Consider the following 20,267-nt stretch of genomic DNA (forward strand, 5'->3'; position numbering starts at 1 on the left):
AAGCTGTTTTTCCATCTGGACAAGGGAAAACTGCTGAATTCCTCTGGCTCTGAGCAGAGCACAAGAATTGCTGACAATATATCTTATGGGCAATTCGACCCTTGATTCATGTAAGTGGGGAGGTGGGTTGTGTTACATCTCAGTATCCCTTCTGATACTATTTCCTGCAATTTATACAATTCCTGTAACCCCTCCAGGGACACCAATCACTGTCACATAAGCTCCTTAGACTTCGTTCCTTGCTATTTGCCACTCTGTGTGTCTCACTCTTCCATAAGTGTGTTAGAAATAAACAACCTTGTTGTTTTCCTATAGTCACAGTCTACCAACCCCACCTAATCCATCTTCATAAGCACTTGGCTGGCAAACAATGCCACCTAATTCCCATGGCTGGCCATGTCCAGGTTTTCTCCCTGTGTATTGTTCGAGAGCACAGATGTGGCACTGTGTCACAAGTGTGCCTAAGGGTGGGAGCTTTGCTGGGCCATGGATGGCTCCCAATGGCAGCAGAAAGGCAAGTGAGGCTGCTTGCTGTCCCTCAGCAGTCACTCATTCCAGAAGATTAAGGCTGATTATTCCCTGTTTTGGCTCATGGAGTTAGTAATCTCTTCTCCCAAGCATGCGTATCCAAGCAAGAGTCTGAAGAACGAGGGCAGAGGGGGCACTTCTAGTCCATGGAACTGCTTGAGTCAGGTTATTGCTAACAAGCAGTTAGTGTCAGTAACTCTGATGAGGGCACATGAAGTACCCCCTGTGGGGCTTGCTGCTTGCAACAGCTTGCCCTTTCCATAGAAGGAGACTCAGCAAGATATTTAACCTAAAAGCAGGTGAGTAATCACATGTGTCTGTTTGTAGGCTGCAATGAATGATGAAGGCACAAGCTGAAATATTTTTCTGAATCAGAGTTATGGTTACGTTTGAGACCCTCTTTAAAATTCACCTCTGGCTACGTTCAGCTGCATGGCTAATACAAAGTGGGCTGTTTTTCAGTACTTAGCATTAAAAGCAATGCTTCTGTCCTGCCATCTGAACAGTAAGAAAAAATACATGCTCATCTTTTTTTTAAGTCATTTTAGATCCCTAAATGTCCAAATGCCAGCACCTCCTTGTCATCAAAACCCAATAAACATAACTGATATGTGACAGGAAATCAAAATACAGTCAGATCTAACAGCCCCAGAGTCAGGAATGTAAATTATACACTTTTCTGTGAGATGAGTGGGTTTGTTCTCTTTCCATTGTAATCAAAAGTAAATTACAATCTTGAAAGGTTCTATCTCTCCCAGATAACTGAAAAAGCTAATTAAAAACAAAAGCCACAGATGTAATCATTGCTTAATGCTGTAAGCATAACATGACCTAGTGCTATTATGAGTTCTGAACAAATTTCAATTAGAACTCCAGCTGGTAAACAAATAAATGCGATAACAGCATCTTAATATTACATGATCACTTGTTAGTAAAAGTAATTTTTATTTCAGCCATTCATAAGTATCAAAGAAATGAGTTTAGATTTAGATATGTTTTTCAGTACAATTAGAGGACAAAGTCACTTAGTAACATTTGAGAACATCTTCTATTCTGTTCTATCTTTTTAATTTCATCAATTGCTTTTTTTTTATACAGTCACCATCACTTTGTAGCTTGCTAGTGATTTACGCCAATACCAGATCAGAAAAGTAATTCAAACACATACTTCGTACTCTTGTACTGGGAGGAACCACTTCTAGGTTACACTGGCCTTTTGTTTCACAAACTACTTTATCATTTCTTGTCTTGCTGAGCTTTAAGGAATGTGGAAAGTTATGGCCCTTGATGAGGAGTCAGTGGGATTTCAGAACAAGTGGGAAAGATGGGGTTGCAAAACCATAAGCCCTTTGCAGCAGGGTATGTATTGGTGTAGTTCTGAGAAGAGGATAGCCACAAAAGTGAATGGATCCCTGTGATAACTCTGGTCCATGGCCAAAGTGCTCATGTGGCTTTGAAGAGCCAGGACTTGTTCCCTGCTCTTCCAAGGTCTTAGTGAAAAGTGAAGAAAATACTCAACTTACTCATGCCTCAGTTTCCCTGGAAAAGAAAACAAGTTAGTGACTTGAAGTGGCTCCTGTGGCAACCAGGAGTGCCCAGGGAAACCACAGCTGTACTCCTGCCTTCTCTTGAGAAGTAAAGGTGAAAAGCAGCAGCTCTGGAAGGATGCTGTCTCATGCCAGGCTGGTGTCACACTTCTCTGCAACCAGTGCTCGGGCCCAGCATTTTATTTCAGGACAGACAGGTATGGAGTAGCTGCTTAGTAGATGGTGAGAGCTTACTCATGTAATCAGCATACAGTTACCCTCTTTTGCGGTTAAAAACACAGATAAAGTAAATTCCGTTACTAGAGAAGTATACTGGCCTGACAGCACCAAGGGGGGAAATCCACTCCAAAATTAAGACAGTGAAGGAAGGTGCAATGAAAGGCTCTCCCTGTTGTGCCATTATCCAGACTTAACCTTGTCCTCAACAAGCCACCTATAATGGGGGAGCAGGCAGCATCCACCACTTGTCCTCCATGCTGAGAGACCGATCTGCCACTCTGATGGAGATGATGCACATGATGTGGACACCTATATTTCATTTGACCTCATTTGCATGCAGCATTCCTCCTGAGGTCAGAGTTATTTGATGGCACAGACAACAGAAGCTGTCACTATCCTGAAATAAAATTCTTGCTATCCCTTTGTGACATGACTTTTTTTCCTTCCTGCTTCAATTATCCATTTTTAATTATTTATTACATCCCCTGTAGGGTTACTTTTACTTTGGAAAGAGCAAGGGTTAAACTTCTGTTCTTTAAACAAGAGAAAACATGTTCAAATGGATCACTTTTTCCAGCAGCAACAACAGTAGCGTACACATACAAAGAGAAAGAAATGCAATATGAAAACATACTATTCTTAGTTAAAAGGGCAATCACTCTTGGGTCTAAAAGCACTTTTGACTAGCTGTCATGGCTTCTCCATTACTTACTTATATTGCAGTAGCAACTAGAGTTTCAAAGTACAGAATTGCATGTGCTAAGCCCTGTAAGGTTCAATGGGAGTTTTCTGTCTACATAGGTGAGAGAACAGTCCAGGAAGTGGAATGTCAGTCTTGTCCATGTGAGAGGCAAAGGTGTCGAGAGACAAAATGACTTGGTTAGAGAGGTTGCTGATGAAGGTTCTGGTGAGGTCAGGACTGAAATGATGTACAGCTGTGAGCTCCTCCTTCCTCCAGGAAGTTAATGTGAACCTCCCAAGACCTGGGTTCTCACTCTGATCCCCATGTGTCACCTTACTCCCCCTTATTATGGCGCAGATGGCATAGATCAAACAGTGGGATGCTGGTTTTCTAACTCAAGATATCTAAAATAGACGAGTTTACCTTTGAGGCAGATATCTGGGCTTCAACTATGTTTATTGAGAACCAGTCAATACCATCCATAATACCTAGGGTGTGATTCATCTGACCCAAACGTGGATGTCTACTTTAGAATACACTGACTGATGCTCCTTATGGCTATATTGACCAGATCTCCAGTGACTGTAATGGGAATGCAGCCAACACAGACAACCTAATTTAGAGAGAATAACACCCCATTCGAGTCTGTGCCCAGAGATACCTTTGCAAAAAACTGTCTTGACAAAAGCTGGTGAGTTTTCCTGGTACACTTTAGGAAGCTGGGCAACCGTGTTGCTGAGATCCTAAGTGGATATAGACTGTAATAAAGTTAATTAATGAGACACACATTTTGCCAGAGCTAGCACACAAGTCGGCAAATCAGCAAAACAGCCTTTAGGCTGATGCAGTCCGCATCACAGAAGCCTTCTTCTGTCTAGTATAGGTGGGGTTTTATTGTCTGCATGGCAAAATGAGCGTGGCTGTCTTTGAGCATGCCCGAGCAAAGCAGGCTGTCCAGACAATCAGAGACAATTCAACACAGCTTGAGGGTGAATGGCAAATGCAAGATATTCATCATTTTGACCATATGGCCTGTCTGTGCCAAACTTGCCTGGCTTCAGGTAAAATAAGGTTCATGTCTGATGAGCATCCGTATGACTCCTGTGTTTTGAAAGCCTGAAAAAAATGCTTGCAATGAGTCAGGATGCTGCCCACAGCTGCATAATGACCCTCAGATAAAGAGAACAGCCCGATGGCCTCAGCCATGAGAGCTGGATCTGGTCTTTGGTGCTGTCCAGAGAACAAGACTTGCAAATGTTGTTCATGGAGGTCTCAAAGAGCAAGGTAACTTCAGCACTGTTGTCTCAGCAGTCATTTAAATAGGCTCCCATGGAGGTTTCTTTCTTCAGCTCTGAGTTTAATTCTTCTCATGCATATCCAAATTTTCCTTCTCTGGTGAAGTCTACTGAGGTTCATTCATGTGAATCATATCACACATTCCTGGAGGCGGGTAATTTCTTAAACCTTCTTCTCTACTTTGCTCTCCACACAAGATGTCACTGACATCATTCCATATCAGATATTGCATATTAGATAAAATATAACCAGCAGTTCCTTCCTTCAGTAACACTCACTTTATCTAACCCCTACTGTTTTGCTTACTGTCATCATGCTAGCCTATTGCCTGTTTTCCTTTTACCCTATCCTCGTATCCTCTTTCATGCTCCTTATCCTCTCAGTGACAACTTTTTAGTAAAATAAGGCCTGCTTTAGTTTTAATTTGTCAAAACCCATTGCTTTCAACCCTACACAAATCACCTACAGCTAGTTACAGCAGCCTTTGGAGATCCCCTTCCTAATCCCCTCCTTCAGTTCTACTGGCACTGCCCTAAACCAACCAGTCCTCCACCCTCAGCTGTCTTTGACACAGGATCACAGAACGGCTAAGGTTGGAAGAGACCACCAGGGATCATCTAGACCAACCTCCTTGCTCAGGCAGGGTTGCCTATAACAAATTGCTCAGGACTCTGCCCAGATGGCTCTTGAGTATCTCCAGGGAAGAAGACTCCACAGCCTCTTCGGGCAACCCATTCCAATGCCCAGTCATACACCGTCATCCTTGTCTTCTGTGACCCAATTCTCTCATACTTTTCTCCCCCTCAATAACTCCTTCTTCTCCATATTTCTTACTTTTCCCCCAAAGTAGTAATTCTGTTCTAGAAATGAAGTATTTTTGTCTCTCCTCCTGCTGTATTAATTTATCAGAAAGGTACAGCAACAAATCTATTTTAGAAGAATAGAATATATAGAATATATGCAGAAGTGTACAATATATTCTGGTATAGAACGTATAACTCAGTTACAGCAGCTGTATTTGACCACACAAACATTGCTGTGCCTTGAATATATTCTAGAATCTTTATTTTATGCGCTTCTTCGAGCATTTGTGATGCTTCATAAACCCCGTGAGTACCTGTGTAACCACTCAGTGACCATAAATCACAAACAGAAAAACTCAGCACACTCCCTCATTCTTTGAAGCCATCTTAAAGCAGAATAGCTTCTTTTGTTCAATGTATTTTAGGGTTTTTTGCCTATCTTCACATTGGTTTCTGCAAACCCTAATTAACTGGACCCCCTTTAAACACTGTTTGTTTCCCAGGGAATTCAGACAGCTCTAAAAACACCATATTAAGTGATATTGTTGAAAAATTGGCTTTTTAGTTGTTGGCAATCCTTCCTCTGATTCACCCTTCCAGTCTTTCAACAAGCTGGTTTTATACTCTGGCAAATAGAACAGTTATATTAGTATTCCTCTTGTTAAATTGCTCTCACATCAACTGATTCACACATCAAGTGTGGAGGTAGGCAATTATTACCATCCCTGTCTTTATCCAGGAGGAAAGAAAGGGCGGTATTCACAGAGCACTGGGCATCTCCCGCTAGGTTAGTCTCCCCACACTGTGTGTACAGAGACAAGCTCCTCCAAAGGGCAACATTAGAAGAGCCTGCTGAGATGAGCCTGCTAAGATGAGTCAGATAATTCAGCTGGCTAAATTAGACTCTTCAAATGAGTCAGTGGTAACACTCCTAATGCCTTCAGAGGATGTATATTCCGGCAATTAGCCACAATGTGTAACTGTAGTTCTATATAATTAGCTATACAAATTGCAGCAGTATACAATAGGTTGCTATGTCTTAAATAAGCAATGAATAAGTACAGTGCAACTGGAGCTCAAGGTTATTCTTGTCTTCATTTACCTCACAGCAAGAAGCCTGCAGGGCTTTGATTTCTGAAGGGAGATGAAGTTTGTCTTCATTAAGTGTATTATAACCAAATCATGATTCTTTGGGTCTGGCTTAGAATTCGACTTAGGCACCTCTTTTCTATCTGCCCTATATATTCCTCGATTCCTGAATCTCATTTTGTGTCAGGATATTTCTAATTTTCTCCCTCCACATCATTTCTATTCTTTTCTAAAATTATACAAAGACATAATTTGAAGAGACCTCCAGAGGCCAAAGCAGAGTGGCATCAATGCTAGATCATGTAGTCCCTCAGGGCCTTTGTGTTGTCTTGCTTTTAATATCTCCACGGATGGAGACTGCACAGACTCGCTGGGTCTTTGTTGTAATGTTTGACTACCCTCACTGTGAAGAATTTTTCCCTTATGTCTAATTGGCATTTCTAATTTCCATTTGCTGTACCTTGTGTCTGTCAGCTCTTAGTCTTGCTTCACATCTTTTTAGGTAGGTGAAAATATCAACCTGATCCCCTTTTCTTGCAGTTAAACAAGCTCAGTTTTGGGAGCTTCATCATATGCCTTACCGTAATCATCGCAGTGGGTCTCTGATGAGCTTACTTTAGCTTGTTGATAACTTTCTTGTACTGGGAAGCCCCAAACTGAACAGAGTAGTCCAGACACTCACTTCTTCACAAGTGCAAAATAAATAGAGTTAAAAATCAGCTTGCTCAAACTGTCAACTGTGTTGTTGCTAATGCAGCCCATTGGGCAGGTGGCATTTGTCACAGTAAAGCTGGCTGGCAGACTTGCATTCAACTCCTTGTCTGTCAGCACACAAGGTCCTTTTTTGCAGGGGTGATTCCTAGTCAGCCAGACATCAGCCTGTACTGCTGCCTGAAATTATTCCAACCCACATGCAGGACTTTGCCTTTGCTTCCAGGAAAACTTCTTAACCTTGGTCTCAAAGTATATTTGAAATACACAGGCTCTGAGGCTGCAGGTCAGATCCATCACTAATGGCTGTTAGCTGAAGGAAATAGAACCAACAACATTTATATAGCATAAGGTCTTGCTTTTGTTTTCTTTCTAATTGTGACTATTTTTTCTTTGAAAATCCTCCTTTAAGGCATAAATATCCAATTGTTATTTCTATTCTTACTCGGCTTTTAGCTTCACTATTAACTTCCAGTAATGATTTAGTTTTGCCCCTTTTTTAATCTAAGTGAGAGGCTTGATTCTGCTTGCTTCGTTCTTTTAACAGGATCTTTATTTCCCTCTGCATGTTGTAAATATGCTGATAAATGTGTTAATTGAAATGCCTGTCAAATGTACTGAAAATGAATCATTTCAGAAGTCCTACCTTGAAAATGTATTCATAATGAAGTCTAAAGCATGAAGCTCTGCAAGTTAGACTGTTTTTTATACTATAATGAAACTGCAATGAATAATTTGCAACAAAGCACACAAGCACAAGTGCATATGAATGCACACATGACTGAACACTCTTAAGGAAATAGTTCTAGGTACATTCATTATAATGGTGTACAGAATGGGCAGTTTTGTCAGTCAAATGAGCTCTAATCAATCTGTCTAATGCCTTTCACAATATCATTTTATTAGAGGCTCAGAATAATCATTTGCTCATCTGCTCTTCGGCTGCTGGGTTTGATTTGTGTTCTTTTTTTCTTGTGGAAACTAATGTGTATCCCATAAGATCTGGTCTTTTTGAATGCTTCCTATTTATTGCTTATGCGCTAAGAATATGTATTGCCTTTGTTACAGACATTAGAGGGTGAAATCCACTGAGGGGTCTTTACAGTATGTAAAATAGTTAAGTTCTTGTAGGACTGAAATGATTGGAATATTCACTGAGTTATCAACCATCTTCCCTTCATGAACCAGGTTAATTGACATCCTGCTGAAGCCATTAGGAATTTTTTATTACAACTCTTCAGGCTGTATTCCACTTCTATTTAGACCTCAGTTTTCAATGAGCTTAAAGGTAATTTGAATGAAGAAGTGGCTAGCGTAAAAATCTGCCTTCCGCTTTCAATGGTCTGTGTCCATCTAGAGAGAACAGGGTAGAATGGGAAAGCAGATGTAAGCAGGCATGGGGAAAGTTCCCACTGAGGAAAGCATAAAAATTGCAGACAGGGGAAAGCGTGTAAAGAGGAGAACAATGGAAATAGCAGCTCCCAGTAAGGAACAAGGAAACACTTGGGCCAGTGTGTCCAATATTCCTGTTGTCACATTGGTTCCTGTCCATTAACCATTTTTCCCCTCCCTAATACTTCTGAAATGTCATTCTAGAATCTTGTCCACCTTGATACGTTTACATTTCCCTCTATTTGCATGCTACATTTATTCACATACAGTTTGCATTTATTTGTTGTCATGTCATTGGCTGGCCTTACTCAGAGAACGCACTACAGCTGCCTTGCTGAGACATCATGGTGCTTCCATAAATGATGTGGGTGTTTTGCGTGACTGTCTGACTGTGTGACTTCCCTCTAGGCTGTGGGCCTGTTCAGGATCCTCCACACCCTGGTTCACTGTGACTCAGATTAGGGCAGCTGTTTAAGGAGAAATAACTCAGGATCTTTGTGGATCAGTAGAAAAATATTACCTTTTCCTCATTTGCATCAGGCCAAAAACTGGACCTTGAATCCCATGTTGTCTGAGCGAACATACTTGATGGAGAAGGAAAATGGGGAAGCACCTGCAGCTGCATTTTGCCTATTGTGGGCTGGCTAGAACCCATGTGGGAAGGAAGCAAGTCTGGAACCAAGACCTCCATCTGCCTGAGAAAGGTGCTGCAGCTCTTATTTCCTAGGGAAAGCATCTCCTAGGGATGCTTTTCCACCAACAGTGGTCTATTATCTTGATGGGACCATACTCCTCTCTGCTGAAGATGGGCCACTGTGCAAAAAACAAATGCACGATCTCTAAAAACAGATGGATCCTGGTTTTCAGCCCTTTTTAATGGTGCTCTGGCAGCTATTTAATGGGATCTGGGACCTATTTCCAGTGCTTGTGTATTTCATAAAATGACTTTTTTGGATGAGAAACAAATACTGTTTCTGAAGCAGGCACTACTGCTGATTGCAAGGTGGCTGCTCATCAGCTAAACCATGGAATGCTTCTCACCTGTGGAATTGTGACAGCATGGTTTCATCACTCCTGGAAGACATAAGAGCACCATTTACACCATTTTTGGTGGAAAAAATGGTTTGAATTTTTGTCTCCACCTCATCAGTCAGTTCTGTGACCCTGGCCTCTGCTGTGGGAGATGCATGTCTCCTGTGCTCTCAGCTCTACTTAGTGCAATTTGGGCTCTCCCCATGGATTAGTCTTTCAGAGGCTTTTGTCCACCCCTTTTCACCTCTGGATTGCACCTGAGCAACTTTGGTCTCCACAATGAAATGGCAATGCCATTTAGCTATTGACAAGGGCTGGTAGCAGTCCCAGTGCTCAGCTTTAACATGGGCATCAAACTGTCTCTTAGGTACTTTTTATCCTTTAGTGGTATTTACAGTCTGGCAGCTTTAGTAGGGACAGCAATACTCTCTCCAGTGTTTTTTTCTCCTCTAAGAAGTTGTGTTTCTTGGTAAGGTTAGGAGTTCTTCTCTGTGCTCATCCCAGTTTGAATTCAGCATTCCTGAATGTGGTTACCTGGAGTTACACACTGCACCGCACACAAATTTCAGCAGAGCTCCACATTAATACTTCACTATCTCTGCTGATATAACCAGTCATTTACAACTACTCCTGTCACTTAAATCTCAGGAGAAAAATATACTTGTACAAGCAGGTCACCCGAGTCCTTTTAGATTATACAGCTAGATGGTAGCCAGCAGATCATAAAGGGTTTCGCTAACCTTGGCAATGCTAAACACCTTGAGTTCTTTGTCTGATACATTACAAAAATACTTAAAACCAAGTTTCAGACTTTTGCTATTTACAGCATGCAATTTTTTCTTGCCTCAGCCATTTTCCCTGGATTTCAAAGGAAATCTCTCTCACTTCCATCCCATCCCAGTGGTGATACAAGTTGTCATTTTGTTTCGTACATACAGAGCTTTCTTTTGGTGATGCTCAGCAACTGATGTTCAAAGCCTTACTCAGTCACTTGTATCCTTGGTGTGGGGTGATATAACATTGGGTTCTCCTCCACCCCATTTCAAGGTCATTTACTGATTTTAAGAAATGTAGATGTGAAACACATAATACATATATACATATAAGAGAAATTATTAAATTTCTGTACCAAATGAATTTATATTACCTTAAATATAACCTAAGAATCTTATATTCACACTCATGGATGCCATGAATTTGGGGCATAGCATCCTGGGGCAAAAGGGGTAGTAATAACCATAGTTATCAAACTCATGCCATGTGAACTTTTGGTTATCAAACTGATACCAGATGGTTCGTGATTCTTTGGACTTTGTTCTTTGGTCCGAGCGACACCTGACCTTTCGGTCAGTCTGCTATATTGTACACAGCAATGAAAACACAATAAATAGCCCTTGTGCATGTATCAAATGATTTTGAATAGCCTGCAGCCACACCATCTGACACAAGGTAATTTCACCTCAGGAAGCAAAGTAGAGGTATAAACCCTGCAAGGTAATCCCAGTTACAACAAGCAAGGGTGGCCTTTAAGATTTCTGCTTCAAACAAGGTCGATACTTGAGATTTGCCTAAGATGAAATTTTGAAGTCAATGAAGCTACCTATACATTAGAGCTGGAAGCTGACAAGTTCTCTCAAATGTTGATAGAAAATTTCCAGTCAATATTTTCCCTTAATAGTACCATTTTGGTGCAGCTCCCAGCAAATCGAAACAGGAAAGGTAACAAGGGAAGTTTCTATGTTAGGTCCTTTTTTTGTTTTCCTTTTTTAGTTTCAGACAGTAATATTTATTCTTTAGCAGGCTTTGTTGATAAAATACTGCTGAATTTTTCATCGAGCTCAACTCTCACTACTAAGTCCAGGGGCTCCAAATAAATCAACACATAGCCTTTCAAATTCTACCTAAAAGGATTATAGTGGGAGCTACTAAGGCACTGGGCATTTTTGAACATCTGACCCCTGCACAGGGCTTAAGACAGTTTGAGCTCTTCTGAAGAATTCATTCATACCTGAAGACCGTCAGAGGTCTGGCTCCACTTTTCAGTGGCTTCTTGTTCTTTATCCAAAGACAGGATCCTGTTACTGAGGCTGAGACCCGTAAACTCCTGAGAATCGATGTGAGAGGCTAAAACATGTTAAGTGATTGCTTGCCAGAAGGCTAACTGCAGGAATGATTTATAAAATGAAATTCTTGTGCAAAATCTATGGTGCTGCTGAATTCCCTTGCTGGAGGAATAGCAAGGGTTATGTGGAACAGATTGAACTCTGGCAGGAAAGGAAGGGATTATGGCACTCAGTGAACGGCAGCAGGGAGACAGCCGTGTCGGAAGTTCACATGCAATATGTGATGTCAATAATTTACAAGGAACTTCAATTCCATTTTCTTTGCAACAAAGCTGTCTACAAGCCATTTGAAAGGTTTGCCTAGTTCACTGGTTTTACTGCACCAAAAAGGCATGGAACATCCTTGAGTAAAACATGATGTTACTGCATGTACATGTATCTTTACCATGTCTCCCATGCAATGTAGAAGGATATATTGGCTGTATTCGGCTGTGCCAGGTATCATCCCCTGACACCAGCATAGCTGTGACTGCGTTATCAACGCTGTGATCTCTTAACACTGTCTTTTTTTCATCTGTCCATCCTTATGCATCAAGTGATAGGACAGTGAAACCCTTTGAATATGTGTTTGTATGTGTCTGTGTCAGATATTGCTGTGGGGGGTCCTTAGGAATGTAAAGAAGTTGCATTAATTGCCTAAGGCACACTGGAGAAGCAGCCTAGTTTGATAAGTCTCCTAGAGACGGTTTTCAGTGAAAGGGCCTGGAATGCAGGTCTGCACTGCTTGATTCCCTATGGCACAAAGGTATGAGGAGGAATAGATTATATTTCCTATCTTTCCTTTGGAGTACAGTACTTGCATGGTGCACAAGATGAGATATTGATGGTCTAAGGGCAAGGCTCTCCCAAAACCATCTCTTTGAAAACCTTATCAGGGTTTTTTCTGGGTTGAATAACTGAAAGACAGAAATCTAGATATGAACTGGAAGGATAAAATAGTTAATCATCAACTTGGCCAATTATGACATGTTTAGATACATTCATTTTGAAATAGAAACATGAAGGATAGTCTGATCCATTCTATTCTGTGTAGACTGCCACAGTCTCAGCTCCTATTAGCAGTTTTAATTAGGAAGAGAAACTGGGACTGGGGATCTTGAATGCAGTTCTGTGTGTTTACAAGAATGTACTAAGCCTATTATCCCTGAGCATGGGATCAGTCAGAGACGGTTTCCAGTCCCAGCTCAGCACCTACTAAATTCTGGGACCCTTTCTGCCTTCTTCCCATCCTAGTCAGTTATTCTAATGACTTACCAAGCTTATTCAGTTTTTCTTATTATATTCCTGTGCTGCACTCTCCTACACACACTCACACAGAGACACACACCCACACACCTTTCCCATAATAACAGCCGCTGAAACCCGTCTGCTCAGAGCACTGAAATTGAGTGAATATGTGAGTTTTACTCCACTTTCTCCTCCCTTCTTCCCTTCCTCTCTTCCTCCCTTCCTTCCTTCCTTCCTTCCTTCTTTCCTTCCTTCGAGAACTTGGAATTAGTTCCCAGAGCTGTCCCAAACTCTTCTTGTTACTCTGTATGGACAAGTCTGGTGTGGCTTTTCAAGGGCTCTTCAAAGGTACGGGTAGTTGCCTGTGTACCTCTGGGGCTCTGGACCTCTGACCACATCTCAGTGCATTAAAAGAGGGTAATAGTGTTTTTTCAGAGCCATTGCAAGATGTCAGTGAGTAAAAACAGAGACACAAAAAGACTGTGAGGAGTTTGTGTTTGATGGGAGTGGGCAGAGTAGATGAGCAGGGTTAAATAGCAAACAGCAGTTTCCCTGAGAAATAATATTCTTCCTCCATGTGCAACCATATTATGGCATCTCTGATCTTGCTGCCTTCTGTCACACATATCATATTGAGCAACCACTTGTTTCCTATCAAAAGATGACCTTGGAAGAGTAGAAAGAAAGAAGAAACTAACAAAGAAAAATCAGGGAGGTTTTCTGGCCAGCAGGATAAAAAATTACACATATAATAATCCTCTTCAGTCCTGGTGATACAATCTGTGAAATGATTTAGCCTGGCACTGCTCTGCTTGCTGCCATGGAGCTGCTGTAGCTGAGACCACATGGGGCCTGGCCTTTTGCTCCCAGCATCTGCTGGTGTGACACAGACTGACAGGGAGGACAAAAAGAGCATTCAAGCTAAGACTCAACACCTTGCTCCATTCTCACTGGCATGGAGGTCCTGGCAAATTCATAAGGAGTTTTAGGAAAGTCGGGAGTAGGTGAGTCCCTGGCGTCCATAGACATGCTTAAGACACTGAGACTTAATTTTTGGCTGATTACTATTAAGTAAGTCCACAGTAATGAGGTTTAAGACCTGTCCTCCTGGATCTTTGTCTCTGAAACCAGTCGGCCCCATTTTTGCACTGGCTTGTATTTTGTGAGGAGTTGCAGGCGCATAAGGATGAGCAGAGCAGGTCAGCCCCGGATGCGCACAGCCCATGCATCTCTCTCCAGCAGTGGCTCAGGGCAGATGCACAGGGAGAAATGTAAAACAAAGCAAATAATGTTTTTTTTCTTCCCCAGGGCGTCCTCCCAACTTCCATGTGGCTTAAAGTATAAATACTGATGTGGGTTTCATTATTGCATTTGCTTACCTCCCCAGGAAATTTCCAAACGAAGAGCATCTTTTTTGACAGTCAAGAGGTTAGGCTTACAAATGAGGCAGATCTGGCAGGCTTGTCCTCGCTGCTTACTGACCTAAAACTCCCTGTGGCTTGTGCCACTTTGCCATCATTGCTCTTTTAGCTTTTCTTTTTCCTATGCAGCATTAATTATTGTTTCACCAAACAAAAACCAGTTGCAGAGATCTCTATCTGGGTGGCTGCGTTTCACATTGAGAAAACTGACTCACATGGTGCCAGAGTAAGGATGAATTCCTCTGCTAGTGACTAATTATATTACTTAGGGCGTATTACAAGCCAACCCTGTTAGGCCAAGCCTTGAACTATTCATAGTCATGCCCTCTAATGGGGTCCCTAGCTATTGCAGGCTTCCTGACCTAAGGAGGTCATTAATTAATGGATACGTTTCTGCATGAGTACAAATATGCATAAAATCTAGTAAATCTGAAATGAAAATCCAGTGCCTTTCACCAGCATATATTTGCACTTTCTTAATGCTAGACAGAAATAAATACAGTACAGAGACCTTTTAAACATGCAGATATGCTGCAGATTAGGTTTAATCCTTTACAGTTTGTCTAGGATTGAATTTTTTCCCCCCATGTACTTGATTTGTTAATAGTTTTGCTACATATCATTGTGGGCATTGCTGATGTGAGTGTTTTGAGTACAGGAAGTCCATGTTGTTTTATGAAAACTAGTTTGCTGGAAACAATAGATACTATTCTTCAGCTTGGATAATCACCAGCAATTATCTCCTGGCTACTATGCAAATATCTCATGTCCTAATTTCCACACTTGTTCATTTAACACATAAGCTCATTATAGTTTAGGTGTTTATTTAAAGGCACTGCAAGTATCTGAGAATGAGTTGCTCAAAAGCTTTATAAATGAAAGGTTTGTTTCACTGGCAAATTCCCCTTTCTGCTGCAGACGTGGTCTGCAATCCATGGCTGTTTTTTCTTTAGTCTGTTCAGAAAGGACTCCACAGTTGGGCACGAGGCCAGATTTTGATCCCGGTCTCTTTATTGTTTTCAACTGAATAACTTCAGATTTCAACTGGCTCTCTGGCAAACTGAGCCTGTCCTTTCATTCAAGTGTCAGTGCTCAGCTGCTAAGGGGAAAAACATGAGGAAATAACCCTTATTTGCATTGACACCTGACTTGTTACCTTGCTTCTCCAGGAACACTAAAATCAGGAAGAATATCCCCTATTTCCAGTCACTGCTGAGCACAAAGGTGTACTCCAACTTCATTGCACTATGTCTGTGTATTTAGAGGCTTGTGAAGTGTACTCCTCACAAATTGCTTGTGGGTTCAGAGCACGCACAAAGGGTTGTGTAAGGATTACAATGCTGTGGTACAATACTCAAGGGTTGACCCCAGTCAGTCACATGAAGCTAACAGCAGTCTGATTTGCAGAGCACCTTCCTGGCCAAGCCCTGCCTTCATTTACGGTCATAAAGCTCTAATGAGGTTGCACGCATGTGACCAAAGCCAAAGCCTGGGCTGCAGCAATGGTGAGTTTTGAGCAAATCATGACCAATTTTTGAGGCAAACTGATCATAATGCTCCAGTTGGATCTTCTCAGTGTTTGGAGCAGGACCTTGCTGTCCATGCAAGGGCATTTACAAAGCTGTTTGGCACAACATGGTGCACAGCTTTTCTCTCAGAGGCTTGATAAGCAAAATAAAGAAGAAAGCAGTTCACACATTCTTGTCTTTTGCCTCTCCTGCCCCCTCCTCCTCCTGGAAATACCTAAACATAAGAGTCATGATGAGGGCAGCATCCCCTTTGCAATGCAGGGCTGTGCACTGATGTGTATCCAACCATTTTTCTGAGCTGCTGAAACCATAACAGGGACAGGAATGCAGGGGGAGGAAACTAGCCTGCAGGCTCCTCCAAAAACTCTCCTCTGGTCAGTACTGACAGGGAAACCTGCCTTTTTGCTTATCCTGCATTCCCTTTCTGGATCAAACAGTGAAGAAATGTCAGCTCCAGGGCCCCAGAACAAACTCAGTTGCTGGCTCCTTCCCAGTTCTTATCTTTCAGGAATAGCAAAGGTCTTGCACACAGATTTCTGTGTATCACTCTAAGCCCAGAGTCTGAATTTTGAGAGACAGCCTGGGTTGTAATGAGAAACCTACCCAGTATGTGTTGTGCTGGCTACCATAGCCAAAATAAGGTATGAAATTTCCTATGGTGATGTGCTTTGAGAATTACAGAAATCAAGGTGGCAGACAAATGAGAACTGATTTGTGTTTTCAAGCATTAGTGACAATCATAACCATAATAATTTTCAGATTCTTGCTTGTCTCTTATTGTTCCTAACCAGCTTGGAGAATCCAGCCATGATAGTCCGTCCTTGCCACACTGCAGTCAGACTTGTAGAGGTGGAGGTCCCAGTGGCAGTGTCCCTCTTGGACACCTCCATACTCCAGATTCATAGATGTGCAGAGGGAACTGAGAGGTGCTTTCAGTTTCACAGTTGCCTCAGGCTTATTTCACACTTGTGAGGTATAACTCTAAATTCAGAGTTTGTTGCTATTTAGTTTACACTGCTCATCATGAAGCAGGACCAGCAATTGGTGTCTTTGGCAAAGATTATTTGCTGAAATGTTAAATATGGCAGAGATAGCATCAGCCCAGGGAAAGCGATAGCCAGTTATCAGCAATGCCAGAAGATGCTGAAGGGAACACACAATGCAGTGTCATTTGGTTTACAGCAGCCCTTCTGGAAGCACAATGATCTATCACAGAATGAGTAGCTCAGCTCTTGAGTGGATCAGCACAAAGAAAGGTTAAGGCAACACAGTTAGGTAATCGGCTGGTGTCACATAAATTGAAGCTTAGAAAACTCAGAGAAGAAAACCAAAACCAGACCAGAACACACAGCAAGTAAAATCCTCTAAAGAATGCATGGAATAAATGCTTACTCTTCTTGCAACCCTAATAAACCTAATCAGGATAAATTGTTATGTCTTACTTTAATATTTTTTCCTGGTAAATGTCCAATTTTTTCTGACATTCACTCCTGCTATAGTAGAGGCAACCAGGTTTCAAAGACAAAAAACATTTTCTAACACAAAAATCCCCAACACAATCAAATAAAAAGGATGCAGTATTTTAGCTCAAAACATCTCTTTCCTGATTGGTTTTGAGCCCCACTAAACACACTCATGTGAAGGAAAACAGATACCAGTCTCTGCTTTTTTAATCTCTGGCAGTGAACCAGCTGAACTGGTTCTCTCTGCAATCTCTGGACACCAAACTGGGCCTTTGCCTGGAGGATCTCCCAGCACTTTGGCGGTGTCAGTGTGGTCAGTCTAATGGTAAAACCACAGATCTAACTGCACCCATCAGTGGCCAGTGCTCCCGTCCTTTTTCAGTGCTGACAAAAAAGTACATGTATATACATGTAGAATTAGCACATACTGAGCCAAACAGAGGCAAAGGAATGCTTAATGAAGAGCCTTTCCTGGGCAATTGATGTTAGAGGAGCTTTGAGGAACTCATAAATTCCTATTTCCAGTCCTGTGATTAGCCCACTCCGCAACAGCCATCTCCAACTTGACGAATTCAAGCTATCAGCAATAATAAAGAAAATGTAGTGGGAAGTGAAGTTCTTTAACTGGTATAACAAATATGTTCAGAAAAAAATGATGCAAGGAGATTTTTTCTCAGACAAAGCGCGATTTGCCTGAGGAACACATTACCATAAGATATAAACTTTAAAGAGTGTCATGAAATTCAGCAACAGATTGTTTGTACAGAAGACAGTAACATCCAGTATTAATGGCAAATAGTTGCTTCAGAAGGGCTCAAACCTAATCTTCATGCAAGTCATATATTTTTTCCCCAAATATTATTAAGTGCGAACCTTCCTTCTGAGCAAATCTCTTGCTTCTTCCATCTGAAACTGATGGTGCTTGCTTCAGCTTTTACTGCGGTACTTGCTTAAATGAACTGCAGGGATAGGATTGCTCTCATTGGATTTTATCCCTGTAGTAACTGGTATCCAGTCTAAACTGGTATTCTGGGTGTCCTCTTGAGCCAGGTCACAGACACAGGCACCTCTAGACAGTGACTCACCCAAATTCTCCCACATAGCAAGTTGGGATGAACCATCTTGGTGCACCCATGTTTCTCAAGATAAGAAGGAAATCAGAGGTGGGAGTCCAGATTATCACACCTTTAGGTAGGTGTTTCCACATGCATTAGATGTCAGAGCTCCCACTGCAGGCAGAGGAGATCTAGCCATTGATTCACATCCCCAAAGAGAATATCACTACTATGCAGGTAGTGACAGGATTGCCTTCCTCTTCTCTTCATCTTGGGCCACCTCTCAGTTTTGTAGGCATGCCAGGCGTAACTGAGAGGAGACTTCTAGGCTGAGTAGACTTTTTTCACAAGGGCTGGACTCCTTCAACTGAGGTTGCTGAGCACCTTTCAATGTCAGCCCAAAAGAAACTCACCAACTGGCAAGGCTGGGTTGTAAAGGCTCATTAGAAGCGACCTGGCAAGGCTGGGTTGTAAAGGCTCATTAGAAGCGACCTGCACACCAGCCCTTGCTCAGTGCTGATTTCAGCAGCAGCTCAGCACCAGTGGTCAGAGCAGTCCAACAACCAACAATGGCCATGGGAGTCAAAAAGCTGCATCGAAGGGCTTGCTCTCAGCTCTGGTTTTGATAAGCATTTTCCTCCTAACCCAGCTACAAAGTCAAACTAGCAACAACTTGAAAGGATAACACCTATCAGAACTAATAAGTGCTAATCTAGCATGGAAGAGATAGCAACCAATTGAGTTGACAGGCTGGGAGAGGAACAAAGTCTGGCTACAGCACATCGGGAATCTATACAATTATAAATCATCAATTATAGAACAGCTCATTGAGGAATAAGGATACAGCCACAGTAACATTTCTAATAAATATTTGAAACAGTGCCTTGATTTGGTGTTAAAAATTCTGACTACAAATCAACTCCTTATTCCTCCCCACAAAACAGCAGTAAAAAGTTAAAAAGTCCTTACCTGAATTTTCTGTTACTAATCAGAAAAGCTTCCTCTAGACAATCAGTTTATTTAAGGAATTGGCAGACAGTTGGCTGCATGTATGTGTCACAATTTTGAACCTGTCAGAGCTGCACTTATTCTTATTCACTAATCATACCCATGTACCTACAAGCTACATTTTTAAATGGTATGGATGAATAATCTCTTTGCTCTTGTAGAGGGTTTTTTATGGCTCTTCTAAGCTGTGCATCTATTTTCACTTGACTTTAAAGCAATCGATGTGCTGGCACAAAGGCTTCGGGATAATTCATGGCAACAATCTGTAGCAACGTACAGACTGATTTGGTTCCTTTAAACTGCTCTGATGAAAAAATTACTGAAAGATTCCAAATGCCTAGAGTTGCACCCACCCCCCCCCAAAGAAAAAAAGAAAAAAAATATGAAAGAAAAGGGAAGATGAAGAAAGAAAAGAAAAAGGGAAGAAAAAAATTCTGCATGTTATAAAATCTCAGGAGAGAAATTCTGTTCTTAGGAAGGATGTAAGTCAAGTATGACCCTTTAGTTTTCATGAAGGCCTTCCAAATTTGCTTCAAGGCATCAAGAGGAGAATTTAGCTCCAGAAGTAAACCCTGACCCATGGCATAAATTTCAAAGACATAGGGAAATGAGTACCAGTTCTTAGGTCATTAGCTCTGCTCACAGAACAAAGGCAAAGAGGGGCATGAAGTCTGTCATTTGGCTTTTATTGGTGCTTCTTTGTACTGAACCTTTTGGAGACTGCCTTGGCAAAGACAAGCAGCTCCTGTTGGTGATGACTCCAAACATAGAGGCTCTGCATAGATACTGGAGAGGGTGTCACAGAAGAGCACTCCTCAGCCTGCTACCAGTGGGACACCTAGCACCTGATATTTCTATGTATGGGAGATTATTGCACTAAACCTACCGACTTCTGCCTCGTAGACAATGATTAAACAAGACACACTGCTTTTGCTATTACCTCATCCACTGCAAGGCATAAATTAGCAGGTTGATGGATTCTGTTGACTAACGTGAGCTGTAAAGAAGCAAACCATTGCATCTGTGTTGGCTGGGTAACAACAGCTCTTTGTAGAGGCTCTGTTCTTGCCAGTATCTCTAGAAGTCATGACAGTCATTTTGCAGAGTGCACCAGGAGGAGGAGGGAAGCATGCTTACAGGGT

Source organism: Psittacula echo (assembly GCF_963264785.1).
Source record: "Psittacula echo genome assembly, chromosome: 2".
NCBI classification, from domain to species: domain Eukaryota; kingdom Metazoa; phylum Chordata; class Aves; order Psittaciformes; family Psittacidae; genus Psittacula; species Psittacula echo.